Below are 27,817 nucleotides of genomic sequence, written 5' to 3' on the forward strand. Positions count from 1 at the left end.
AACAAAATAACACACCAATATTTTTTCCCTTCTGCTGTCTTGTGGTACTCATCTTAGGCTTGTCCAAGACACTCCTGTAAACATCCCCTCACCACCTCCAACCCTCAGCCTAAGACTCATCTCAGTTGGGGACATCATTCCTGAAGAACTGGATAATAGAGAAGCTCTTAGAAAGGGGGTTGTAGCATCAGACCATCTAGGTTTGAATTCAGTTCTATCATCTCCTAGCTGTGTGCCCCTGGATAAGTGATTTAACCTCTCTGGCTTCACTCTACTCCTGTGAAATGGGGAAGATAAAACCTGTTTGGGGGGTTGTTTATTTGCTTTTGTTTTTTAATTTGTTTCCCAGAAGCTAATGTAGATAAAATGGTTGGTATGTGTGGGCTCTCAAACAAAGCTGCTGTCACGTAGTGGTCTGTCTCCCTGTGAAGTATGACGACCTGAGGAGAAGACCCAGTTTTCTTTATGAGTAGGCACCCCAGAGATGTACCTGGGAGGCAGTGAGACCGGATATACAGATGAATGATGGATGGGGTGGTGTGGGATGGATGATGGATGGGAGGGAGGGGGAGGGAGGGAGGGAGGAAGGCATGAGTATATGGGTGGATAGATGGATGGGTGGATAGATGGATGGATGATGGGTGGATTATGAATAGATGATGGATGAAATGGATGGACAGACAGACAGACGGACTATGAAGAAGAAAGGACTGCCACAAAGAGTACACAACCTCAAGTGGCCAACGGCCTGGAAAGTGTCTGAGATCTACTCTGCCAGAGTCACCTACTTTCACACACAGCCTATGTCTTTGCCCTGATGTACGGGAAGGCATGCCTGATGGGCAGTCTGAGCCTGCTCTGAGTATGTGCCATGCTGCCAGTCCTCTCCACCTTCCCTGGAACCCCTAGTGGAGTAGTGGGGCAAGGGAAGGATGGTGTCTCCAAGAGGACATTTCTGGGGGGGAGGGGTGTTGTCACACACTGGGGCACAGGAATGTTGCCCTCCAGCCTGACTCCGGGCCCATATCCGTGTTCCTGAGTAGTTCTGGGGAGACCAAGGGTGTAGGAACCACAGAGCTTTCTGGTCCAGTGCTGGGAGACTGAGTTCCAGGGTTTCACAGGCCAGGTCATGCATGACCTGCATAGGAGGCTGCCCAACCCCCCACTTCCTCCTCACCTGTTCAGTGACCAGCCTGGAGCAGAGAAGCAATTCCTGTGGCAGTTTTTCAGATGAGTTCTGGACAATGGACACACTGTGAAGAACAAACAGCTCTGCTGTGACCTGGCCTGAGATCACAAAGTCTCTTCCCAAGACTCATCGTGCACTCACAACCCATCTCAGTTCCCAAGATGCACAGCGATAAACACCTCCAGCTGAGTCACTCTCAACTTCCATGAAACCCCTTCCATTTAATGGCTCTGAATGCCATGTCCACACCTCTCGGGAGTATTGAGCTGTAATCTCAGCTTTCCTTTCCCAGGTCCCTTTGGGGGCACACTCCTGGCTGTAAGTGTTGTGGGGTGGAGAGAAGAGGAAATGGCCCCTCATGGAACACCTAAGAGCCACACAGTCTCCTGCTATTCTGCAGTTTTCCACTGTCCCCAGCCCTCCTGCCGGGCCAGTCCAGAACTGAGCTGGGACCAGCCCCACTCAGCGTGAGCTTATCCACACTGCAGAGCGACCGACAGCCGAGAAACACAGCAAGAACACTGTCCTGTGCAGCCAGCACTCCTGCTGACACACTGGCTATAAAACCAGATGATGTGCATGTCCTGTCCCTGTTCGGTTGCTCTGCCTTCCTCTTGTCACCCTGGTCTTTCCCACGTGCTTATCTGATCTCTTTACTGTTGCCCCTGTACTCTCAGGCCCTCTCTACACTAGGGCCTTTGCACATGTAGTTTCTGTTAAAATCCCTCTTTTCAGAAATTCCTAATGTGGATTTCTGAGACTTTCCCTCTGTGGTCTCTCTTCTAGTGCACTGCACAGCCAGCCATAGCCAATGCCCATGCCCAGCACTGCCCAGTTTGCACCAACAGAAGCTCGAGGGTGAGCTTGGACCCCAGGTGACTCAGGAACAGCCAAGTTCTACACCCAAGTGTGTCACAGGTTCTCCCCACCGCAGCTTCCCCTCCACACCCTCCCCTCCACATCCTCCCTAAAACGCAGGGTCTTTCAGGGTTATCCTGAACTTAACATTTTCTGCCCATGACTCTAAAAATGCCCAGGACGAGTGAGCTCGTGGCACATGATCGTGAGAACGAGGTAAGAGCTGGGTGTCTGCAGAGCTCAGGAAGGTCCCTTAGAGAGACACTGGTTCTGCAGAGGAAGCCACTGAACACCAGAAATGACATCACTAAAGCTAGCTAGGATTGGCACAAGCCAGAGGTCCTGATGACTGCTCAGAGGGAAGCCAGGAACTAGGGTTTTAGGCTCTGGGGATGGAACATGCTGAGATGTGCGCCAGGGGCCAGCACAGATGCTCTGCAGCTTGTGATTCAGCCCTGACTTCCCAGTGCCTCCGTGCTCAGACAGGAGCAGGTGACCAGAAACCGGTGTCATGTGGTCCTCCCACTCCTTGACTATTCCATACCCTTCCCGAAGTTCACTCCCCTCCTGTTACCTACCCCAGAGCACTGTCATGAGAGTCACCTGAGAGATCACTGTCTTCAGAGAGGCCAGACAGAGTAAGAGGCAACCATACAAACACAAGTCTACACCTGAATAGGCCGCATGGACCACCTCCGGCCAGCTATGTAGCCTGGAGCCATGCCTTGCTTCTGCTGTAGCTTTCCCTGTGAAATTAGCCGACTAGTGGGTTCCCAGGAAGGAGCTAGGTGAGGTGCCTGACACCTGGCAGGATTTTGCCCAGTGGTCCTGGCCTACACTGAAGCAAGGTGATGGGGGAAAGGCTGGCCTCTGGGGAGGGGCACCTCTGTCAATGAGGCCAGGCCATGAGTGTCACCTTGAGGCAGGAGGCACCTGGAGGCTGGGAAGTCTGGCAGCCATGGCAGGTAAGAGTGGCCTGTCACACATGGCAGGATGTGGAGAGAGAACTTCAAGGCTCTGGAGACCACCTGGCCCAGCCTGGTCCAACAGGCTGGCGTATGACACAGATCTCCAGCTTCTGGACTTTGCCCTGAACATCCATAAAAGGAGGCTGGTCATGGTGGCTGCTTGTACTCTCCTGTGTTGTAACCTTCTGTGACAGCTGACTTGGGGACTGCTGGATTCTTGACCTCACACTATCTTATTTTCAATCTCGGCTTGTACTTTCGGTTTGTTGTTACTGTTGTTAAAATAAGAGAGGGAAAAACAAGCAAACAAACACACGTTCCCCTGGCAACAGGAGAAGCGTGGGGCCATGGAGCAGCCTGGGAGTTCAAGGTTCCCTGGGAGACCTCTTGGGAGTCCTGCTCTGCTTCTAGCTGTGGTGTGACCTTGAGCAAGAGAGTTAGCTAATGTCCCTGAGCCCCTACAGGCCTCACCTCCAACACAGCAGGGCTGGTGGGAGCCTGTCCATTGAACTGCTGGAGGACCAAGAAGACACAGCCAGAGCCTGAACACAAGCTGCTGCCCCACTCTAGCATCCCACATGTTTAGTCACAGGAGTTCAAAGCCCAGTCACATGACCCCATGAGCTGGATCGACAGGTTCCCACTCTCTGGCCCCTCAACACTGTAGCTAGGAGGTGACAAGCTTTAGCCTATCACCTTGCATCACCCACAAAATTTCTCTTCTCATTGAGACTCTTAAACAAGCTCCTAGATAAAGCACTGTCCCCATTGAGCAGATGAAAAAACTGAGGCTCAGAGGTTCAGTGACTTGCCTAAAACCAATCCAGTAAATAACCAGCACTCTTTCCTTACCTCATGCTAAGCAACACCTTAGTGGAGGCTACCCACCCAATCTTCCTCACCAGACTTCCTCACTAGACCCTTTTTGTCCTGACCCAGCTCCCAAGATGTGACTCTTGGCTTCCTGTCAGGGAAGGAGACCAGATCCTCTGGTCCTGGCCAGGATCTCCCTTCAATCCCTTTAATTTAGCCGATGTGGCTTAGATAGGTTTCCCTTCTTGCATTTTGCTCTGAAGCCCAAGAGGCATCACTGGAGGGCCACTGACTGAACAAGAGGCTGCCTCGTAAGAAGTACCAGACGGGAAGCTGAGCTATGGCCCCTGAGCTCCCAGCCTTCTGCAGCTCTCACACTCAGATGCACTGTGCTAGGGACACCCCAGACATCCTACCTCGGTCTCCATCTCCCAGTGAAGAGCCTGAGGCCCAGGTGTTGTGAATGTTGAGGTGTATGCTGGGGCTGGGGCTGGGGCTGGGGCTGGCTAAAGTGGCCAGTGCTCTGGGTGGCTTCAGACCCTTAAGAATGGGGGTGACGCGTTCACATTTGTCCATCACACTGGGATGTGCAAACTGCTAGGCTTGGCCTCAAACGTCCAGCCCAGGACTCTGCTCCATCTCAACCTAACTGTAGCTTAAGTGGAAAATCAGATAAGACGCTGTAAGTCTGAGGGACGCTTAAGAGACTCGAGGATCAGCTATTCAGAAGTCGCAGACTCTGGGGCCTCATGTCAGGACCTAGACTCCCAGGAGACGTCTCAGGAAGCAGGTTTTAAGAACCTCTCCTCACCCCAGTAAACCAGGTCACAGCGTAGATTCTGAATTGAGAGAGGCTTAATTGTAGTCTCACTACTCAGAGCTGTGTGACCTTTGGCACACAGCTTGCCTGCTCTGGGCCTTAGTGCTCTCTGTAAAGTGGACTATCACGGATGTCCAGGAAGAAGCCAGTCCTGAATTGCTGACACTCTAGGAGATCCCTTGGTTCCTTGAGAGGTGGAACAGGCCTGGGGTTCCTGTAGACGGGCCCAGAAAGGTCATGGTCACTAAGTCCTTGGAATGGAGTCTGGCAAAGAGCAGCATGAGGGACAAAGGGAATGTGCTCGCTGCCCAACCCCTTAATCCAGCCCCTAAACCTAAGCAGGACGATGCGGGCTCAGGAGGGAGGCAGGCAGCACTTGCCCTGCTCACACAGGGATAGTGGCCTAGCTCTGGTGTGCCCTCAAGACTCTGACTCTGCAGCCCAAGGTCCTGCACACTTTATGATGGGGAGTCAGGATGGCAGGGGTAAGCGGCCCCTGAGCCCCTAGACTCTGAGCAGATGGGAAAGGTGCCCAGTATCTTCAGGGGCAATGGCACAGCCCTGCCTGCCCTGCCCCCAACACATTACACACAGGGCTTGCTAAAACCCCAGCATAAGGCTCAGAGGTGAAAGGCTCAGGGGCCCAAAGGCAGTGAACCCCAAGTGACTTCCATCCTGAGCCCCTGGAGTCTACCAAGACCCCACCATGGGCTAGCCTCAAGCTGGACACAGGACACAGATGGGTGGAACCCTCCTTGCCCCCAGGAGCTCACAAGACAATGAACCATTAAGTAACAGGCTGTGCCTTTGTCCCAGCAGCCCTGTTCCCTCTGAGGGACAGCTGGCTGTGGAAACACAGTCTACAGTACTAACTGACCACAGGTGGAGCATCTGCAGTTATCCTTGGTGGAGACACGTGCTGCCCCCCCTCCCATGACACAGCTGGCAGACTGTACCCCAAGGGCTGATCCAGACCCCCTGTGCTAACAGCCATGCTTCATGGCCAGCAGAAACTGTTTTTTCACAATAAGATAATCCAACCAAGGCCAAGTCTAGCTAGGGCTGTAGCCCTGGCACAAAACCTAACCAGCAGTGGATGATACAACGGATACTGAAGGCTGGGGAGGAGACTCACCCACCCATGCATATGGCTGGCAAACTCGCTGGGCCAGGGTTCCTAAGACAGAAACCGGGTGTGGGCCCTGAGTGGGTGATTAGGGGGAGGGAGGGGACTGTAATCAGGGATCCCACATGGCAACAGCCAGCAGGCTCAGGCAGCTCCACTGTCCCCTCCCCAGGCTGAGCTTAGGTGGGAGGGGAGGTACAGCTGCAAGGCCACTTCTTGCAGGCAGCCCTCCCAGATCCCTCCGGCGCAGCCCTGCCACCTCCACAAGGGTTCAGATAGGCTCAAACCTGCTCCTTTTGCACTTCCCAAATGCTGTCTGTTTAAAAAACAAAACAAAAAGAAACAAAAGCAAACAAACAAACAAACCTCAACAGGTTCTCATGATCTGAGCCCTGCTATCTTCAAACTTACTCTGTAGCCAGGGATGACCTTGAACTTGATCCTTCATCTTCTGTGTGCTGGGATTTCAGGCTGGTGCTACCACACCTGGCATCCCTGGTGTTAGAGACCCTACCAAGACTCTGTGCACACTATGCCACAACTGAGCCACAGCCCCAGCCCCCATGACTTACTTTCCTGAGTCTCTGCTTCCACCCCTGGAAATGGCCCTGATTACCTGCTTCCCCTCCCTTTAAGAGGTGTTTGGCCTGTTGGGTGGGGACACAGCATCACACACAGGGAGCTGGGGTGAAGGCAGATGTACTACTTAGAGAGGATCTTCCTGACATCTAGCTCCAAGCACTAGCCCAGGTTGGGAGAAGAGGAGAGGATGAAGCCCGCTCACCTCCCCCTACCCCCTGAAGCTAGTGCACACCTGCCTATGGTCCTTTGAGCCTCCTCCACTCCTTGCCTCTGGGGCCACCTCCCTGGCAACCCCAAACAAGCCTGTGAACGCGTGGGTCAACAGCCACCTCACCCAGCACATACCTCAGACACCAGCCACGTCAGTTCTCTGTGGGGTGGGCACCAGGCGGTGGCCCTAGACATCTGAGACCTGGGTGAGGGCTGTATCCCCTCCCCCAGCTGCCAGCAAGCAGTGACAACTGACACAGCACAAGCAATCAGCTGTTAAGGCACAAACACATCCTCTGAGGAAGCTAGAGCTTTCTGCACTTCCCCACTGGGACCCCCTAGGGCTTCTGGGCTCTGTGGGATGGCTGAGGTGCTAAGGCCACGAGACTTAGCAAGGGTGGCTGTAGGGTTAGCCAGGAGAGCTGGGCACAGACACTCTGCTCACACAGGTACAGAGGAGTCACCACTGGGGACTAACAGGGAAAATGAGGGGAAACGAGGGAGAGGTGTGAGGAGGGGAGAGTGGGGAGGAAGAGGGAGGGGGGAGAAGACATCAAGGTGACAAGAGCCTCCTCTATCAGACTTCAGGTACTCTCTGGTCCCTGCAGGTATCCAACCCCAGGCCCAGTTGATCTACCAGGAGTCAGACCCCAGGCCTTGAATTTCTGCTTGTGACATGTGTCAAGGGGCCTGTGTCCCCTTGGGCTCCTAAGGCCTCTGCCTTTCCTCTGCTCTACCTGCACCCCAGTTTGTTCTCCCGTATCCAGGCTGTACCAACTCCAGACTCCTGAGAAATCCTCTTGGCGAGACCTTATCACCAGACAGGAGGGGACCACCTACCACATCCAAAGTAAGGAGAAACAAGCAATGAGAAGGAAATGTTGGGGGAGGGGTCAGGAAGTTAAGACAGGGTCTTGTTAGATGGCCAAGGCTAGCCTCAGACTTGTGGCAATCCTCCTGTCTCAGCCTTACAGATGCTGTGCTTCCAGATTACAAGCCTTCCAGATTACAAAGCTTGTGCCATGTTCCTGTCTGGGTGAAGGAGCCCCGTGTCAGCCAGACAGCAGGAAAGCCACAGAAACACCAAGTCCCACAGAGCCTGTGGTCAGGACTCCAGAGAGGAAGAAAAGACCAGAAACCAGCTGGACCAGCTCTTCCCTTCATTACTGTGGTCCCAAACCTCAACTTACCAGTGTGTGACACCTCCTACCAAACTCCTGAAGCTGGGGCGAGGGGGGGGGAGTCTGGGCCCTCCACCCTCACACTGGTGCCTGGTGGCTTCCTCTGTCCTCACAAGACCACCGCTTCTCTCCCACCCCTGGTGGAGGGCAGGCCAGGCCTCTGAGATGCAGATGCTGGCAAGGCTTGAGGTAGTGTGAGGGTGAAGCTGGTAGGTCCCGGCTGTGTAGCTAGGCCCTGTGCTGCCAGGGTGGCTGTGCTCACTCCTGCGGTAACAAAGTCTGGGCAGCAAAGGGACCAGGATGCTACTGACTAGCATGGACAAGAACGCATCCTGTCAGCCTGAGAACCCCCCCCACTCAGGTCTGGAAACTGAGGCCTGGGAGGTCAGGACTCAACCTACCTAACTCCCAGGTTAGAACTGGCAATGCCTACACACAGCTGTAGTGCTAGCGTTCACCTTGTCCTTCTGTCCCTGTCCTGGCCCCAGCACCAGGGAAGAACATCCTATCCTAGGGTAGATGCAGGGTGGGGAGCCACTGGTGCTTCCAGAGAGCCTGGACAACTCAGGGGTGGTTAGTATTCACCACCCACCAGGGGCCTGCAAGTCACTGTGGGAAAACATCCTCTTCCTTGAAAGATAAGCGATCGCTCAAGGTTAAGACTTGAGAGTCACAAGTCTGAAGCACAAAGACCCAACCAAACACTCTGAGCCCCAGGCCCTGGCCCAACATCTGCTCTAATGCTGTGCTCAGGCCTGGCTGGAGAGGCCACTTAGGCCACCAAGTAGCCGGGCTAGCCTTGTCACCAGCTACACACACTCGAGATTAGAAGCTTATGCCACCATGCCCAGCGAGGAGAAGAAATTCAGTTGTCAGCCTAGAGCGGGGGCATTATAACAAAACCAGGTCCTAAGCTGTGGACTCTCCTCTACTCGGCTTCCAGGGCCCTAGGGAGGAGGAACAGAAACCAGTCGGACCAGCTGCCTGGTCCGAGGAACAAGTTTTCCTCCAGTGGCCTAGAAGGAGGAGGACAAGAAATGGCAGACATTCAGGCAGAGCAGTAGGCCCCAAACCCTGATGTGTGAAAAGTCTGCAAAATCCTGTTCACAGGACACCCAGGTTCTAGGAAAAGCCAGGGGTAGAGGGTGCCCAGAATCCCACCCCTCCCCCGCCCCCACCCTGTTTCTCCCATGGCAGGGCTGGAGACAGCCTGGACCTTCCCACCATATGGGCTCCACACCAAGTGAAGATCCTAGCCTGGTTATTCATGGGGTATTAGCTCCCTCACATCCAGGCCCAGAGTCCTCCCTTCTTCAGGAGCCAGTGGGGGGCGTTAGGGGGGAGGACAGGTACCAAATGGGGTTGACAGCACAGCCAAGACTCTGGGGTATGTGGGCAGCTGGCTTAGCACCCTGTCACTGTGAGAACTATGTAACACCTCACCTCTCTGCCAGGCTCCCAGGGAGCCTGAGGGAGTGTGTGAGAAACTATCTGTGGTCAGCAGCTATAATGCACAGGGTGTCATTATAAGAAAGGAGTGGGCACCCCAAGGGAAGTGTGGGCCGCCCCACCCTCTCCAGTTGGTCACCTGAGCAGGCCCTCCCACTCTTCTCCCTCAGTTTCTTTTTGGAGAAATGGGCACTGATGACCTCTACCTGGGAGGCTGACCTGGTACAAGAATTTCCTAAAACCAGCCCCAGGCAGGCCTAGCTCACACCAGATGCTTACAGAAGCCCAAAGCATCCCCCTTCTGCTGCACGTGACTGGCAGAGCCCAGCTGAGGGAAAGTTTCTGGCTTCCGGGAGCACTTACTGGCTGGGGAAACAAGAGACATGGACTCAGATCACATTACTGAACAGGGCCCTGCCTTAGGAACAGCGGGAAGACTCCGGGAGACTTGTCCAGGCATCCCTGGGGACCTCCCTGGGTAGGCAGTGCTGGGGAGGGTATGGCAGCTTCCCTACCCAGAAGGCAGGTGAGGTGAGGGGGATGACAGGGGCTAAAGGGTGCTGTAAGCCAGTCTTCAGCTGGCTTGTGTCCTCACACAGGGACCCCACCAGCTCAGTGCTGAGCACTGGGCTCTCTGTGGCTGAGGGGAGAGGGCCTGTGCCAAAGCCTCACTTCTCCATTCTGTAAAATGAGGGCTCTCCTGTGTATAAAATTCCCCACTCGCACGGTGTCTATATGGGATGGGAGGGGCAGTCATTAGGTGTCACTGGGTGGGCTTTTATTAAACCGGGCATAGCCCTGCCTCCTTTCCACTACAGCTGGCTTCACCGAGGGCTGCCCTGCTTGATCTCCTGGGTGGACAGGGTGTCAGGAATGTGTCCGACAGGTGCCAGCACACTTGTTGGGTGTGTGCAAGTGTCTGGGTTCAATCTCCAGTGTGAAAAGTGGGGGGAAAAGCCAGAAATGCACACTCTCTGCCCAGCAAGTGATAAGGGTCAGCCATGACTGCCATGCAGCCAGGCTCCATGTGCTGGAAGGAGACAAAGGATTCCCACAATGTACCCTCCGACCCAGCCCTCATGCATATACTAACACACAAATGATAAAGATGTAATAAAAAATACAATGTACACTCACAGTCCATGTCCCCTGCCCCCTTCTCAGCCACCAGAAACCCTGGAGTAAAGCTCTCTCAAACCTCCCAATGACTGGCATGCATACCAGTCATGCTGTGAGAACTACGTCCTGCCAAGGACCCACTTCTCAGAGCCCTTGTTCCCAGAAGGAGACAGGCAGGAAGAGTTGCCACAGGGACAGGGCATTAAATAGTAAAGTGATCCCATGACTAGTTAATGATACCACAGGCTCCATGGGGGGTGGGGGTCCAAAGTCACACCGAAGAGAGACCTGCCTGCCTCTTGTGGTCTTAGACTCTCTTTTCCAAACACAACAAACTCACCGCCACACACTGCCCTTCCTGCGACCTTGAATCCAGAGACCACCAGGCCCAAAAGCCACCTGGAGGATTTCACTACTGTCTCTGTGGTGGTCAGAAGGGCTGAGAGCAGAACGCAGGTAAGGGCGAGGTGACTACTTCAGCCTCTGAGGTCATTATGAAATATTCAACTGGGGCAGGCAGGGGCTCAGCAGGGAAGGAAAGTGTCTCCTCACTTCCCAGAGCTGGAAGCCAAGCTATGGCAAGCCTCGTCTCAGCCTCAGGAAGCAGGGGTCCAGGCTCACAGGAAGCCAGTCTGATGGCACAACACCAATCTGAGGGTGTAAACACTTCTTTTATGGTTTGTTTTTAAAAGCCGAAACACCAGATTGTTCATAGTGGTTATCTCTGAGTAATTATTTCCTTTAAGCATATGGTTCTGTGCACTGCCATCTTTTTCCACAAAACCACTCTTCAGTAATTAGAAAAGTTTTCCATTTGGTTCGGATGGAAACAAAGTTTTTGGGTTGTTTGTTTTTTGTTTTGTTTTGTTTTTGCCACTGTTGTTTTGGGGACGTATAGGTGTATATGTTGTGCCTGTGTGTATGTGTGTTCACATGGTTATGGGCACACGTGTGGAAGCCTGCAGCTGAAGTCCGGTGTCTTTCTGGAGTCACTCTCTATTTACTGAGCCGGTTTCTCGCTGAGCCTGGAACTCCTCCTGTCCAGCTAGTCTAAGTCTACGCAGACAGCTCACCCCAGGGACGCTGTCTCTGCCTCCAAGTGCTATGGTTATAGGCAGCTGCCATACCTGCCTGGTTTTCATATGGGTCCTGGGAATCCTCACTCGTACAGGGCCCATGCGTTCTCCACTGAGCCATCTCCTCAGCCCAGGAGGCTGATTTGCTTTGGTTTTTAAGTCTAGGCAATCACCCCCACCCCTTTTTAATGTTAGAATAATTACTGGGGTCACAGCTGAGTCCAGGCTGGGCTTACTCAATCTAAACACTGACTGAGTCCACAGAGGTTCAAATCCCCAGCTGACCCTTGCCACTTCCAGCAGCCCTAGCAAGTACCCACCCTCCAGCTCAGGGCTGCCGGGCTCAGCTCTCATTTGCCACTATCACCACACTTACTAGCTGCTGGCTTCATGAGGGTGGGCTCTTCCTGCCACTGGGCATGTCTTCACTTGGCCCACGTGGAAGCCAAGGCTAAGAAAGTGCTAGAAGGCAGGCTGGGTGTGAGAGGCCAAGGCAGGTGGATCTCTGTAAGTCTGAGACCAGCCCTGTCTACACAGTAATCCAAGACAGCCAGAGCTGTGTAGAGAGAGACCCTGTCTCAAAAACAAACAAACAAACAAACAACCCAACCAATCAATCAATCAATCAGTCTGGCTAACGTGTGGAGTTCTAGGGTCTGGAAGACTCACAGTAAGGGGAGCCCCTAGTAGTTCTCTGCTTACTGCTTACAATGTACACAAAGCAAAGAACAAGGCACCATGGGATACTGCTTCCTGGCAAAAAAAATGGGTCTGCTGCTCTACTCTGCCAGTGATGGTTCACCACAGAAACTGGGCTTGGGGATCTTTTGGACAGATTAGAGCAGAACACACATCCGCCTTGCCCTGGCTAGTGTGCACGTGCACACACACACACACACACACACACACACACACACACACGCCTAGAGGCCAGGGTTCAGAGAGGAAGACTGTCTACATGACAGAGCATGACTCAAGGCCTAAACACCTACTCACTCGTTCTATGACTTCAAAGACCTGCTCTTCCAATGAGTCTGCCGTGTTTCTCTGTCCTCTATAGTGACGCCTCATCCGTCTCCCTGCAGGCACACTAATAATCCATCTCCCGAGACAGCCAGCGGGAGAGGTTTTGCTCCCCGTACATGTGCAACTGCTAACTGTTGTTGCTATCAACACGTGGTGGATATGTACGCACCAAGTGCTTACTACACACCAGGGATTGTTTTGAAGGGCTGTGCATGCACGTGTGTGGGAACACATACTCTTCTCTCCACTTGTTTCACTGTGGAGGGACCTCTATTGAGTACACACTTTCAGCCTTGCCCCCACCCCCACTCTTCTTCACTCCCTGCCCCAGATCCAAGGGTCACTTATCTGATGGGCTCCTCTAGGAGTCACACTAGGCTTGCTAGGCCAGGCTCCACCTGGTGCAGAGCCAGGCTGCCTGCAGAAAGCTGCCATCCAGCTGTTGTCAGCTCTTACCACCTGGTCCTGCAGTCAGGCAGGATCTGGCCAAATGCCATCTGTGTTCAAACAAGTGACTCCAGCAATTCCATAACAGACAGTGTGCAAGGCCCTTGCCCAGTTCTGAAGCTAGTCCTGCCACAGGCTTGCACACCTGTGAAGCTCACTGGGCCCTCACCTGATGCTCTGGTGTAAGCTTTATCAGTCCCATCCCCATTCCACAAGTGAGCGTGTTGAGGCTTAGACAGGCAGTTAAGCTGCCCTGATGACCATGACAAGCTCCAGGAACTGCACCTAACTCCTTGATGGGTCACACCTATGCTACCTAAGACACTGTCACATATCTGGTGTTGGCTGCCCAAGCGGGCTGTGACCTAGGCACTCCCAGGGAGTCTCCTGGGCCTTGACAAGCTGATATGGACTTCAAACCAACACTCCACCCTTCCTCTGAAAGCATAGGATTGATTAACAACCAAAAACTCAATGTGACTTCAAGTTCACATAATGCATTTTTCTTCAAATATGTTCCTTTTATAACATTGTGTGTGAGTGTGCTCCCTTTTCAAATTAAATATCAAAATAATTTGGGCTTCTGGCATAAGGTTCAGAAAAATAAAACTTTAAAAGGCAAAAAAATGTCTCTTATCTGCACATTTGATTATAGTAATGCACATATCTACTTACTTGGGGAATCTATTTAGTTATTTATGTGTTTGAACGTTTTGCCTCTATGCATAGAAATGTACTGTGTGTTGTTTGATGCCCACAGGAGCCAGAAGACAATGTCAGAACCCCTTGGAACTGGAGTTACAGACAGGTACAATCTACCTTGTGGGTTCTGGAAACCAAACCTAGGTCCTCTGAGAGAGGAGTGGGTGCTCCTAACTGCAGAGCCGGCTCTCTAGGCCCTGGTTGGTGGTATCTTCTTATTATTGTTACATCAATCCATCCATCCATCCATCCACCCGCCCACCCACTGTGTGTCCTTCTACCATGTAGTTCCTGGGCCTTGAACTCATATCGCGAAGCTTAGAAGTGAGCGCCCTTACAGGCTGAGCCACCTCTGGATCCTACTGAACATATTTAAACAGTGTGTATCTGCACTGGAGTCTTGGTGAGGAGTCACAGAGAGCAGCTCCTGCCATTCCGTGCCTGCAGAGCCTCCTGGCAGCTGCTGGGAACTGGCAATCCCCACCTTCCTCCTGGGCTGGTTTGATATGGGGTAAGGCCAGCACCCAGATGTCCTCTCCTTGGGAAAAGCCCTGATCCGCCCATGTGCCTGGATGACAAAGCCACACACAGCAGCTGCAGGATAACAGTTACAGCTCTTCAGTCTGGGGAGGGCTGTGACCGTCTGAGGTTTCACAACAGGTCTGAAGGACAAGCTGAAGTATGAACCCAGATGCCTAGACTTGAGGTTCAAAGCAGCCTCAAGGCTCCAGTCTCCCAGGGACTTAAAGCTGTTTCTTGTCAACAACATTGCCCAGAAGCAGCTCGGATGCAGACTGCACGTATACAGGTGCCCAGGACAGTCAGAGTCTTTCACAAACATGAGCGCCTATGTCATTGTCAAACAGCACCGCGGTCCCTTAGTGCCTAGAAAGGATGTCAAACCTGGGGATGACAGCCCAGAGTCCCTTACGAACAGCAGTGTAATGTATGAACTATCTAAGTATTTCCGGTATTCTTTGTCATTTCTAGTTGTCACTCTGTGTCATTAGGAACTAATGACAGCTCCACAAAGCCTTCCCACATGACAGTTTCCTCCAAACACACTGGGTTTACAGCTCACTGACTGCAGATGTGGAACGCCTATTTGTGGGATGGTGAATCCTAGCTGCCAATGGGACATGATCTAGGTCACCTAGGAGACCAGCCTCTGGGTGAACCTGTGAGGCATTATCTAGACTAGGCCAATCAAAGGGAGAAAATGCACCCAGTAGGCAGCACCAATAGATGGCCTGGGGTATCACTGTAGGAAAGGAGAAAGCTAGCTGCGCACAAGCAATCCTCTCTCTGATTCCCAACTATACATATAATGTAACCAGCCACCTTAAGCTTCTGTCCTCACAGTGGCCCCCACCATGGCAGGCTGTGCCCCTTCAAACTGTGAGCCAAAATACACCCCCCCAAAACACACACACACACACACACACACACACACACACACACACACACACACTGCTGCTTATCATGTATTCTGCCTTTGCAATGAGAAAATAATGGACACACTGTGTCCCCCTCACAGGAACTGACACTGGCACTAGGGGCTATAGATGCTTGTCCAGCGTGGCATTTAGCTGGTAAGCAGCGGCAGTGGCAAGCATGCTGGGGAGGTTTACATACACAGTCTCTGACCTGGCCTGGGGTCCCTGCACTCCCCTAGGGGCTTGGGAAGCTTCCAGAGCATGTGCTGCCTGAAGTAAAGAAATCAGCCAGAGGTCTTCTCCCTGCCCAGGTTCCTCAAGAGTTCCATAGCAGAGCTAGGATCTAAACCTAGGCCCAAAGGTCCACCCGCCAGCACCCTGTCCAGAGACTGCAGGCTCAGAACTCAGAGCTGCTCCATGGCGGGACTCCAAGCTTAACAAGGAGAGTTGGGCTAGGGCCCAAAGACACAGAAGCTGCAGCACAGGCCAACAATTCGGGGGGTAGCACTTTCCAAACTGCCCCGGTGGCCTGTGGATAATGCCTGGTTTAAGCATCCTGGAGGGCACCTCTGCCTCCCCCTAGCCCAGACACACACAGTAACTGCCAGCTGCTTCCAGGAAAGTGTCTACGGCTGAGTGAGGGTTCACTGAGGGATACAGAGGTCCCTCACTAGGCTGGGACTGTAGGAAGTCCTCGTTCCCCTCTCTGTAGAGTAAAGATCAGGCTTCATGGGGAAGCAGAAGCCCTGTGTGGTAAACCATGAAAGTCCAGGCAGTCTACTTCCCTCCTGGTGCAGGTTCCAGGCCCTGCTTCCTCAATGTGTGGTCTCTCAAAGGAGTCACTAAGGATCTCACAGGGAGCTGAATCCAACTGAAATGCTCCCCAAAACCCCTTTATTCTGTTAGCTTCATTTTGTGAGTGTCCACAGTAGGCCCAGACACATAAATGGACAAGGTAGTCCCTGCCCAAGAGGCCTCTTTTTACCACAAACCAGCAGGACCAAAAGGAAGTTAAGTCATGGGGGGACCCAGGTAGAAGAGCCCAGAAGCACCTGGCACTTAGAAATGACTAGCGTTGTGGACATCTCATGGATGAATAATGGAGGGGCACAGAAGGCAGGGCAGAGGGCACACTGAGGAAATGTCCCTGGTAGAGCTGGAGCAAACCAGCCAGATACAGACCCTAACCACAGTTCTCAGCCACTGAGCATCTGCACTGTGCTGGATCATCAACATCATTTTCCCGATTCACACACAGTCTCAGAAACAGTTACAGAGCTAGGAAATGAAACTCTAGAGTATAGTGTTGGGCTATATGCCATACTACGTACTGGGCCATGTGCCATACTATGTGCTCAAGCTCCACCAGGCAGAATAAAGGGACAGAATAAGAAAGAGCACAGTTACTCACACTGAGGGCCTTGCTCAGTCCACTGCTGAGTTCTGGGTGTGCATGTGTGTGTCACCTGAACACCAAGGAAAGGCTGGTTAGCAGCAGAGCCAGGAAGGGACTCCCAGAGAGAAGAGGGAAGTTATCTACGTTCACACAGTGGACAAACTACCAGAGCTGGACTTTGTGACAAGACCAGAACGCAGGCCTCTGATCCTCTCAGCTGCTTTTACATGTCTGTCCTGTGTGTCTGTCATCTGCTAACAGGAAACACACTGTGGCGCAGGGGAATCCCAGGAGTGAGTCAGGAGTAAGTCAACTGGACAAATCCCAGCTGGACCCTGCAGGCCACTGGCTTCGGGGTTGACTCTTCTCAGTAAGACAACATCAGTGGCTGAGGGGAGGAGAGGAACAAACATATCCTGACCACTGGGCCCTGTTTACTTCTGGGCTTTCCCTTCTGCCTTCTCAGACCCAGGCTGGCTCTTTCCTGCTGAGATTAAACAGGTCACAACCCCATCCTGTCCCACAGAGGGGTTCAGGCTGAGCAGCCTGGGGTCTACCCACCCTTCCCGCCAGCGGCCTCTTGCAGAGCCAAGTCCTGACTGTTTGATGCTACTGATTATATCACAGATACAACCCACAGAGGAAGTGGGCATAATGGTTTAGAGCAGAGGTCTAGGCTAAACCTCTCGACAGGAGAGGTTTAGGAGAACCAGCAGGCCTCAGACCCTTTAAATCCAAAACCATGCTCAGGGCTTATGCTGCCGGGTCAGGTGCCACTCCCCCCACCCAATGTATGATGATCTGACCCTGTTTGGCCCTCTAGGGAAAACGGATTGGTCCCCACGGTGGAGGGAGTTGCCAACCAGTGGGAACTTCCACTTCTAAAATAAGGGGCTCTCCTGCATGTCAAACTTCAGAGCAGCCTCGGGGAACCAAAATCTACCCCTTGTGGGAATCTTGTGCCCAAATGACTGACCCTTCACTCCTGCCTTTTCTGCGCTGAACAGGGAAGCCTGGGTACTTTTCCTTCCCATCCTGATCAGACACTCACTGCTAACTGGCACAAGCTCCCTGACTGGTCCCAGACTCCACTCCTTCATGGTGAACATAGGGTGTTCTTGAAGGCCACATCCTGTCACTTAACAGCATTCACCCTCCCTGTGACTACCACCCACTTAGTGTGGTCGCCTTCTGAGCCCTGACTGTGCCCCATGGGCAGGGCATAGCTGGATTCCACCACTTTGGGCTGTCTGCAGTTCCTAACCTGTGGCCTCCTCTCACCAAAAGTCCCTTAGACTTCCCAGGTCCTCTACCCCTGCATATCTAGCACACGCAGTGTCAAGCTTTGGACCACTCCCCTGCCCTTTTTAGGCACCTCACTTCCCAAAACACAAGGCCAAGCTTTTCTCACTGGCATTCTGAGCCCTTCTGGAGTTTATCCTTCCTACCGTGTCTACTTTAATACTTGGAGAGCCCAGCCTTAGCTAGACCAGTGGCTCTCAACCTGTAGGCTTGACCCCTTTGGGGTTAAAAGACCTTTCACAGAGGATGCCCATGGGCATTGGAAAACACAGACACTTACACTACACTTAACAGTAGTAGAAGTGTAGCTATGAAGTAGCAATAAAAATCATTTAATGGTCGAGGGTCACCATGACATGAGGAATTGTATTAAAAAGTTGCAGCCAACTGTAGGAACCACCGAGCTAGACCAGTAACCCAGCCATTTCTCAAGATCTCCATTAAGAAGCTGACCCTGCTTTTGAGCATCTCCCTCTGTTCGAAAGACCTTCTGGCCCACCTTTCTGGTCCTTAAGGCCCCAAAGGTTCCTCTCATCCTTCCTTCAAATATCTTCTGTCACATCCCTGACTCAAGCCCCTTTCCAGACGCTGAGTGACCGAAGGGTATGGGCCATCGTTGTGCCATTGCTTGGCATTTCACGTCACAGAATGGGAGTGGTGGTGGGAGGGTGCTGTACACACCAGGCACAGTTGGTGCTGAATGTCTTCTTCTCCTGAGGGTGCACCCTCCTCACTGCAGCAAAGTCTCATCTAATGCCACCGAAAGGCTGACAGCCATGGAGCAGGCCAAAGATTAATCAGGGCTGGGGAGTCCAGGCAGAAAGTCCTGCTCAACTCTAAAGCCCATCCCTGCTACCCACTCTGATTCCCCAGAGATTCCTCACATATTCTGTGCCCCCCACCACACACAGTCTTTTCCACGTGGTCCGGCGGCCTTCAGCCAGGCTTTCCAGAGTACTTTCCAGCTGACTCTACAGCAGGGGCTCATCTCCCACCAAAATGCAAGGATTTCCCATGGGGCACCTTCCATATCTTCTGTGCCCAGCCCTGCTCATGCAGACCATGTGCCCTTCCTACCGTAAACTTGCAGTGAAACAGCCCATACCAGCCACTAAAGCCTCATAGACTACTGGGACTTCCCCTGAGCTAGCCCAAGCTGTGAGAGAAACTTCCCCAGGAGGGAGATGGGTTGGGGAGCCTCATAGCACCTCAGGATGAGGATAATGCTAGGCCCATGGACTCATTAAGCAGTTTTTTTTACAAGGGGGTGGGGGTCGTTTAAATTCAATACCCATCATCTCCAAGCTATGTTAGGGACTCAGGCCCTCCTTTGTCTAGGTAACACATTTCCTGACCCACAAAAGAACAAGATGACGTTGATGGCTGGTGTCAGTTTCTGACTCTGATGAGGTCAGGGATGGGACAGCTGCAGTTACCCACAAGCCTTCCAAACCAAGCCAAACCCCAAAGATGGGTTCATTTCCCAGAAGGAAGACAGCACACCACCTGCTCACTGACATCTCAGGAGCTTTGAAGTGAGGCTTCTGGGCACCCAATGGCCTGTCAGGCATGGTACACATAGTTTCACTTAATTCTTGCTACTACTGTTTGGCCATTGCTCCCCAAGTTACAGATGAGGAAACTAAGGTTTGGAGGGGAGTGGAATCCAATTAGGCTGAATCCCAAAGCCTAAATCCTTGGCACAGCCAGGACCCAGGACACACCCCACCATCAGAAGTGGAGCCCCTTCTGCACAAATACCTAATCCCTGGCACAGCAAGGAGCTCTCTTGGGTTTGGCTAGATTCTGAGCAGGTTTGGAAGGGTTTCCCCTTCTTCTCCCTATGCACCCCAAGAGAGAGTTTCTTCTGCTGCTATCCCTCCAGGCTCCTCTTCCAAACCAGCTCACCTGGAAAAGTTTGGCTAGGTTTCCACTCTTAAGTCCACCCAGTTCAGTGGTGCGCTCAGAACGTGGAAGGAGGAAAAGAACGGAAACTGCCTTGCTTTGGATTTGGAGTTCCTTCCAATAACCCAGGGCAACTTAAATCGTTTCTCTCAGTGACATTTTGCGGAAGTCGCTGAGGTCTAGCTACGCAATCTGAAAGCGAGTGTACTCACACACCACTGTGACTGTCACCTGTTAGCCCTCACATTCCGCTCGGAAGCTCATCTCAATCAACTTCCTCCTTCTGGAACCGGAGGAGATCTGGACTAGGGGCAGGGACAGGCCCGGGGCCACAGGGCTGGTGTGTGGGGCAGCCAGAACTAGGGAGTTCGGGACTCGGAGGTGAACGACCCTTCTCAGCTACTAAGTGCTCCAGCCTGTTACCTGTTGCCAAGCGGGCCCCACGGGCTTGGCGGAATGGGTCCTGCTAGGAAATCCGGACAAAGCTAAGTTTGCTTCCGATTATCCTGTCCCCTCCCCCAGGCTTCTCTTACCTGGTGCCTGGGTTCTGGCTACGCGCTTTAAGTCCCGCGTCTTCAGCTGGCGCCCCAACCCGAGTCTGACTGCGCAGCTTGGCTCTGTCCCTCCGTTTTCCCCCGCCACCCCCTCCCGAAGTCAGTCCAGAAGCTCAACGGCCTTGTCAGGCCACGCCACGCCCCCCAAGACCACGCCCTTGACACGCCCCCTATACAGTTCCCCTCTGGGCCCTGCGGGAGGTAGCACCAGGCTCCGCCCACCACAGCCTCCCGGTTCAATCAAACGGCCACACCCCTTAGCACAACACTGAGCTGGCTACCCTTTGCCAACCCTCCAGCTCTGCCCAGCCCTGCAGCCTGGTTCCAGCTCCAGATTAGAGGCGAGGCCACGTACGCGCCTTGCTCCGCCTGCTTTGGGCCTCCAGGGGATAAGGCCGACCTGGGACCCCAAGTCTGCCGCTCCAGTCTCTTCCAGCCTTGCGGAGTCTCACCCCCTATGGTCTCCCCCATCCTTCCCACTTCCCAACTATGCCGCTGGCGGTCCTCTGAAGCCCTCCTGTTCACCCCTTTGAGTCCATCACTTTCCCCAGGGGCTCACCCTTAGGCCTCCAACTGGGAGGCAACTCCCCGGCTCCGCCCTTCCCGGGGGATTCTCTGCTCCGCCCCGAGCCTGTTCCCCTTAGCAACCTGGCTCAGGGCTATAAGCCTGGGGCCCCGACGCTGGCATTCTAGGACGGGCGTATCCTGGTGCAACCCGGGAATGGCGTGGGAGCGTTCGCGTTCCAAGACCAGGTCTCCGTGTGGAGGCGGCTGGAGCCAAGCACTTTCTGAAAATACTAACAGCTACCAGTGGTTGAACTTTTGCTCAAAGACAGGATGAAAGCCAACAGCTGTTAAAACTCTGCTCTTCAGTCCCTACCACTCCTGGGCTACTTTATTTGTACCCATTTTATTATTTGCACCCATTTTACAGATGCACAGCCCAAGCTTTAGAGAGGGGAAGTCGTGGGCTAGAGTCTAACAGCAGAGTCGTTCGTGAACCATTCCAACGTCTCGAATCATACTTAATACTTGTCCTAGCTTTTCTGGATTTTGGTCCTTGAAGAAGTGGCCCAGGCCAGCCAGCTGTGGTACAGCAGGCTGGTGAAGGGGTGGCAGGAGAGGGCAGAGGGCCTGAGACCTCCATGGCTGGCTTCTTCTTTGAGAAAGTGGTCTGCCAAAGATCTCCAGATGTCTGACACATCACAATGCACTACAGACCATGGATCTGCCTCAGGCAGGTTACCAGGTTAACAAGCAGGGCCATTAACCTGTGAACTGCTGAAGTTCTTTAGCAACACATCTCACTGGCATAGCAGTACAAGCCTCTGAGGGGAGGGTGTGGATGTGCTTGCTTTACCAGTGGGGCGCTGGATGCAAGGCTGCCCAGTGGTTCTCAAAGCTGTTCTCACCCTAGAAGCCCCATCGCTGCCTGGGAACTTGTTAGGTTCATGTTTGGGGTTTGAGGCACCCAGAAACAACTCGGTGGGAAACTGCGGTGGTTTGCTTTCACAAGGGTCCCAGGTAATTCCGAGTCAGCTTTGTGGTTGAGAGCCACTGTTGGGCATAGGGTAGGCTGAGACTCACTCACAGGGCCTAGGTAGACCTAGCATCTGTGTTACCCAGGGCAAAGTAAGTGCCTTTAAGAAGGGACCCACAAAACCAAAGCCAAAGCAAACAAAACCCTAACCTAATAAAAACACATTATTGGTTTATGAGAGACAGACAGACAGACAGACAGCATGGCATGATGGATCAGGAGTTTGAGGCCAACCTTGGCTAAACAAGTTTGAAGCCAACTTGGGCTGCATGAAAAGGGAACAAACAAACAAAAGGATTAATAACAAAAATATTGTGACAGTGGCCATTGGAAATAACTTTTTATTTACTTTTGGTCTCATGTAGCCCAGGTTGTCCTCTATTTCCTGCTGCTGCTCCTCCAACTTTCTGAGTGTGGAGATGAGAAGAAATTGTATTTACCAAGAGCTCAGTCTAGTGAGGGACTAAGTCTGGGATGATGCTAAAAAAACGGAAGTCCCTGCACTTGGGAGGTAAAGGTGAGAAAGAAGATTGGGGATTCATGGTCATCCTTGAAAACGGGTTTTCTACCAGTGCGATGTAGGCCAGATTAGACCAGGTTAGACCAGATTAAAATAGATAAAGGCTACTCCTAGGCAGGTTCACCCTATCCCAAGGAAGTGGACCAGGGAAGTCACGAAGCAAGGCTCACACAAGGGGCTTTATAGGCCTTAGGTGAGGGATGACGATGCGATGCGTCAGCTAGGAGCTGGGATCATGCCCATATATGGTCAAAAGCTGAGCCCCTGGGTGGGGCACTCTTGGGTGGGTTGCCCGAAATGTAGAGCTGAGGGGTGATGAATTACGCCAGAATTTTCTCCGATCAGGTGGGGTTAAGGAAAGAGAGCAGATGGGCCAGGGTGAGCAAGGGTTCCAACCACACATTTAGCGATAGGTCCCGGGTAATGAATTAATCAAACAATTTATAAACTAAGCTTAGGAAACAGGCTAGAGAGATGGCTCATGGGACAGGAGTACTTGTTGTTCTTCCAGAGGCCCGGAGTTTGTTCCCAGGACCTAAGTTGGGAGGCTCAGGACAGCTTGCAATTCCAGCTAAGTTTAGGGTACATAAACTGCCCTTCTCAGATGCTTGTCATTTATTCCATAAGATGCCAAGATCTAACCTTGTTCCCTGACACTATGGATGCTCGAGACCCAGAGCCATAGTGAGAAAATAGGGTGCTGTGGTGTCCTGGCCTGGGTGCTAGATCTTGACCTTGTCTAACTTTTGCCAAGTGGCCATAAAATACCTTCCTCCCCACCCTTCTCTGAGACCTCCTTGACCCCCAAGCTAGGATGTTTGCGATGGTGACTCACAGATGGCTCTTTGTGTGACAAGACTTGTCCTGAAGGGATTCTACATACACATCAATTCTCCCCAGGTAGGGAATCCACAACAGACCAAAGCATGGATACGCCCCAAGTCCAACGTGGTGAACCGATGAATCTCCAAAGCACAACCTAGACACAGGTGACATCTCTGGGAACCTGAGCACAAGACACAGCTTCAGCGAGCTCAGCAGGTTGGTGAGTGTCCAAGTGATTTAGCTGGTCTAAATCCCTTCCAGGTATCTCAGCCTGTTTCTTGGTCTGAGTCTTCTTCTCCTTTGTAGTTAACTTGTCTGAAACTCTTTGCAGCTTTATTGCTTACTCTGAGAGGAAGGGGCTTAGTGAATCTGGTCAGTTTCAGGGACTTCCTGAAGCTATTTTGAGTTGTTTGCCTTCCTGTTTAACTTGATTCCCTGAAAGATGGGTTGTTTCAACCTGAGAGGAAAATGGTACACAATAGGCCAAAGACCTGGGTCCCATCAGCCCCTCCCTAGCCCAGATAGTTCCTCCACTACCAATTTGCCCCTCCTATTTAAATCCTGTTGGCAACCCTTTCTTGTTAAGGCCACTCTAGACTGGAGATGGGGGCAGTCTAGAGTGTCCTGTGGGAAATAGGGAAGTAGGTGTGCAGCTTCTGGAATTCCTGCCACACAAGAGGCACTGTCTGCTGCACTCCTGCTGAGGTTTTCTCCAAAGGCGCTGACATCCTGGGGTTCTGGTCCTAGTGTGCAGGCCTCGTTTAGCACAAGAAACCCAAGCTTAGAATACAGTTTCGATAAGCATCCTTTTATGCTGAGCAGGTCACAGACCAGACAACAAAAGGTTCATCCTCCTGCCTGACCATCATCCATCCATCAGCAAGACCATGCTCCAGTTTGGACTTCCTGGATTCTGCAGCTTCATGCAGGAGTTAGAGCATGTGAGGAGATCAGCTCGGGTCCATAGCTGGGCCCACCCACCTGCTTCTCTTCCTGTCCTCAGTGTCACAACAATACAGGATTCAGTCGTGAGGATACCCCAGCCCATCTGCTCATTGCTCCACACAGCTACTGCCTCCAGAAGTTGAACACCTGTGACAGAGCCAATTATCTAGGGATAGAGGAGCCAAGAGGCTTGGGTTGCCCTTGAGGCTGTATTTGGGCCAGCTGAACAGAGACTCCCCGTGTTTCTACACAGAGGCATGGTCAAGATGATCCTGTAGACATAGTTACCACTCTTATCTGAGTCGGTGTCCTTGTCCCTTAGAACTTGTGCACAGTATCTGGGACTGTAAGGGCGGGGCCTGGGTAGATATAGACCCAGCCACTCATTAGCTAAAATGGATGGATGTCCCAGTAATGTTGACTCCCTTTCTTCCAGCCTTACCTGGGGGCATTTTGCCAGGAAGAGAAACAGCCTTCTAGTGAGAGACTCCCATCTGGTGTGAAATCCTTAGGCCATTCCAGAGGCAAAGCCAAGGAGGCCTAGAGAGCTTAGCAGAAGATCTCAAATGGCCAATTGGAGGGTGTGGGGTGGTGACTAAACTTTTAAAGAAGTATGGCCTTAGAAGAGTTTCCAGGCCTTAGAAGAGTCCACTGTCCCCAAGATGGTCTGAAGTCACGGACAAGAGTGTGGGTATCAGGTTCTCATCTGTGCCTGGATTCATTAAAGACCCCCAAACTTCTGCACAGCTCAAATACAAGAGGAAGAGATTATTTTTCTCTCACTGTTATTATATTCACCCATTTTGTATTACTATAACACAATACCTGAGGCCAGGAGACTTATAACAAACTCTGTTTCGAAACCACATCCGGTGATGTTGATTTTTGACAGGGTTTCCACCAGCACAGGACAGCACAGTGCAGGGCAGGAAATGCACAGTGTGTTGTCTTGGTCAGTGTTCTACTGCTGTGAAGAGACACCACAGCCATGGCAGCTCTTAGGAAAGCATTTACTTGGAACTTGCTTTCAGTTTCAGAAGTTTAGTCCATTATCAAAATGGCACTGAGTATGAAGACACACAGGCAGACAGGATGCTGGAGAAGGAGCTGAGAGTTCTGTATCTGGATCCGTGGACAGCAGGAGAGACACTGGGACTGGCTTGGATTTTTGAAACATCAAAGGTCAGTCACTCCAGGGAGACACACTTTCCCCAACAAAGCCATACCTCCTAATCCCTCTTAAATGGAGCCACCCCTGTTGACTGAGCATTTAAATCTATGAGCCTATGGGGGCCATGCTCATTCAAACCACAGCAGTACACTTCCCTGTAGTCACAGAACTCAGGAGGTGGAAGAGAGAGTTTGAGGTCAGGGTCAGCGTCAAGAAAGGTGGGAAGGGGAAGAGAGGAAAGAAGGAAGGGAGAGAGGAAGGAGAGGGAGAGGAAGGGATGGGACAGTCACAGTGCCGAGCACAGGCCTCCCTTCCTGTCCCTGAGGCCTCCAGGCAGTTTGGCTTTCTCATAGCAAGCCTTCTGGTTTCCGAACACTTGGAGGGTGATGTTAAAGCTGCGATGTCTTGATCCAGCCTTGGAAGTCAGGTTGTGTCTTCCTTCTCATTCCATAGTGGAGATCAGGCAGGAACACTGTGCTCAAAGGAGAAAATGGTGGCGCCTCCTCTGAGAAGGCCGAGTTCTAGGGTAGCTGCCTTGAGAAACTGCTGCAGGCTTCCTGGGGGTCCTCAGAGACATGGGGTGGAATTCCCTTTGACGAGAACTGGGAATCTAAATGAAATTGTTTTAGAGCAAGAACAAACAGTCTTTTAGAATTTTCTAGACAGAGGAAACCCTTCCTGCCCCTTGGCCAGCCCTGTTTCCTCGGCATTGTGAACGTGAACAGATTTTTTTTTTCAATCGCCCTAATAATGCTCATTCTTAGGATGCCTGCTTCCCACGTGTGGGGACAGAGGTGCAGAAAAGCATTTCCCTGATATCAAGATGACAACATGACCAACTCTGTAGCACCTCACAGATGATTTCTACCAGCCTTAGCTACGGAAACCGCACCCCAAGAAGAGCTTTGAATTAGCCATATCCAGAGACCTGATTCTGCGCACCCAGCACAGAACAAACACCCTTCCCCCAGAGGTCCACTCTAGATGAGAGAGCTTCCCCAGGGGTTGCTAGCCGCACCTAACTGTCATAAAGGATGCTGGCCCCAGAGCTCAGAGCACACCTCCATTGCACCTCGGTGCCTGCCCCATGTCTGAGCCCATGAGTTCTCATCAGTATCGCCTCCAGTCTTTTGGGCCTGCTTGGGACCTTTACTTTCTTGGGCTGTGGAACCATAATGTACTGACCTCGAAACCAGTCCTGGCTGGGTTACAGCCAGGACAACAAACTTGTTTCCACTGGAGAGCCTGGGTGCATTCTAGTAGCAGTGATTTAACCAAAGACCACCCAGACCTGATTTTACTCACTGCCCCTTGCTACGTCTGAAGGTCTGGGGAAAGCACCCACCTTGGCCTGAGGTGTGTGGCTATTAGCCTTTCCAGGAAAGTGACGGTGGCAACCGTGGTTATAAACGTGACCAGTTAACAGAACCTAGCAGCCCTGCCTTCTGTCTGTGCCAGGGTGGAAGCCAGTGGCCCGAGCCGACCAGAAGATCGCCTGAGCCGAGCAGATGAGCCAGAGCCAATCAGAGGAGCACCTGACTCCCAGCTTTATATTACCATTTTTTCCTTTTAATTTCTTCTTCTCACATATATTACATCCTGACCACAGTTTCCCCTTCGTCCCCTCCCCCTAGTCTCTTCTCCTTTCACCTTTGCTCAGAAAAGAGCACACCACTCCAGAGCATCAACCAGACATGCACAACAAGCTACAGTAAGTAAGACAGGCACATATTCTCACATCGAGGCTGGGCAAGGCCACCCAGTAGGAGGAAATGAGCCCCAAAGGCAGGCAGAAGAGCCAGAGAGAGCCCCTGTTCCCACTCTTAGGACAAGACCTAGCTCAGACCCCTGCAGGTTCCCTGATCTCTTTGAGCCCCGTGAGTCCTGGTCAGTTGATTCTGTGGGCCCTTTTGTGTGATGTCCTTGATCCCTGCGGCTACTCCAGCCCTTCTTCCCCCTCTTCTGCAGGACCCCCGAGCTCCGCCTAGCGTTTGGCTGTGGGACAGTGCACCTGTTCCCATCAGTTGCTTCATGAAGTCTCCCTGGTCTCTCTGGGGACGATGATGCCAGATTTAATAACGGGATGCTACACTCTACATTTCATGAAGCATATTCATTATTTGGTGATCTCTGCACCTGGGTCACTAGTCCATCAATGTCTTCATTCACAGTTTCCTGTCAAAACTGCTTTTTTTTTTCCTTCGCAGGCATCAGCTGGACCCCAAGGTGGGGTCTAGGCACTCCAAACCTTCATGAACCTACACCTTAGTAGCTGTGAGTTTATTTATTCTTTTTGTTTGCTTATTTGTTTGTCTTGAAACCGGCTCTCTCTATTGTGTCTCTCCGGCTGTCCTGGAACTCACTATGTTAAGCAGACTGGCCTCACAGAAATCCACCTACGTCTAGCTTCTAAATGTTATTCTATTTCTTTTAAAACGTATTTATCCATTTATTTATTTTGAGACAGACCTCACTACATGGACAGAGTGCTGGGATTAAAGATGCGTGTCACCATGCCTGAACAAGATCTGTTTCTATGATTCTTATTTAATGTATGCGCGTGTGTATGAATACCGTTGAGTGTGTGGGCTCCCAAGGAAGCCAGAAGAGGGTGTCTGATCCCTTCAACTTCAGTTTTAGACTGTTGTGAGCTGTTA

At 52.1% G+C, this 27,817-nt stretch overlaps 1 protein-coding gene and 1 long non-coding RNA gene across 10 annotated transcripts in view; one reads left to right on the forward strand and one right to left on the reverse strand.

Moving 5' to 3' along the window:
• Cd82 (CD82 antigen) overlaps positions 1-20,759 on the reverse strand; it is a 43,849-nt gene extending 23,090 nt beyond the window's left edge. The window contains exons 1-3 of one of the 8 annotated variants that reach the window (NM_001271432.1): positions 20,139-20,311; positions 9,476-9,562; positions 1,178-1,253 (exon numbers count right to left, since the gene is read on the reverse strand). The gene's annotated coding sequence lies outside the window, so the exon portion shown is untranslated. Of the gene's footprint in view, positions 1-1,177; positions 1,254-9,475; positions 9,563-10,417; positions 10,482-16,413; positions 16,469-19,608; positions 19,661-20,138; positions 20,312-20,718 lie in introns of those variants that run through there. The other 7 variants (XM_030247042.1, NM_001136055.2, NM_007656.5 and 4 more) reach the window with 7 other exon arrangements.
• Gm10804 (predicted gene 10804) lies at positions 10,628-27,683 on the forward strand. Of its 2 annotated transcripts, NR_040532.1 has the most exons (5): positions 10,628-10,771; positions 13,625-13,672; positions 23,120-23,264; positions 25,021-25,171; positions 25,925-27,683. It is a non-coding gene; the product is annotated as a predicted gene 10804 (long non-coding RNA). The 2 variants fall into 2 exon arrangements; NR_040533.1 differs by lacking the exons at positions 23,120-23,264; positions 25,021-25,171; positions 25,925-27,683 and adding an exon at positions 13,855-14,530.
• The last annotated feature ends 134 nt before the right edge of the window (positions 27,684-27,817 follow it).

This window comes from Mus musculus, chromosome 2 (genome assembly GCF_000001635.26).
Source record: "Mus musculus strain C57BL/6J chromosome 2, GRCm38.p6 C57BL/6J".
Lineage (NCBI taxonomy): Eukaryota > Metazoa > Chordata > Mammalia > Rodentia > Muridae > Mus > Mus musculus.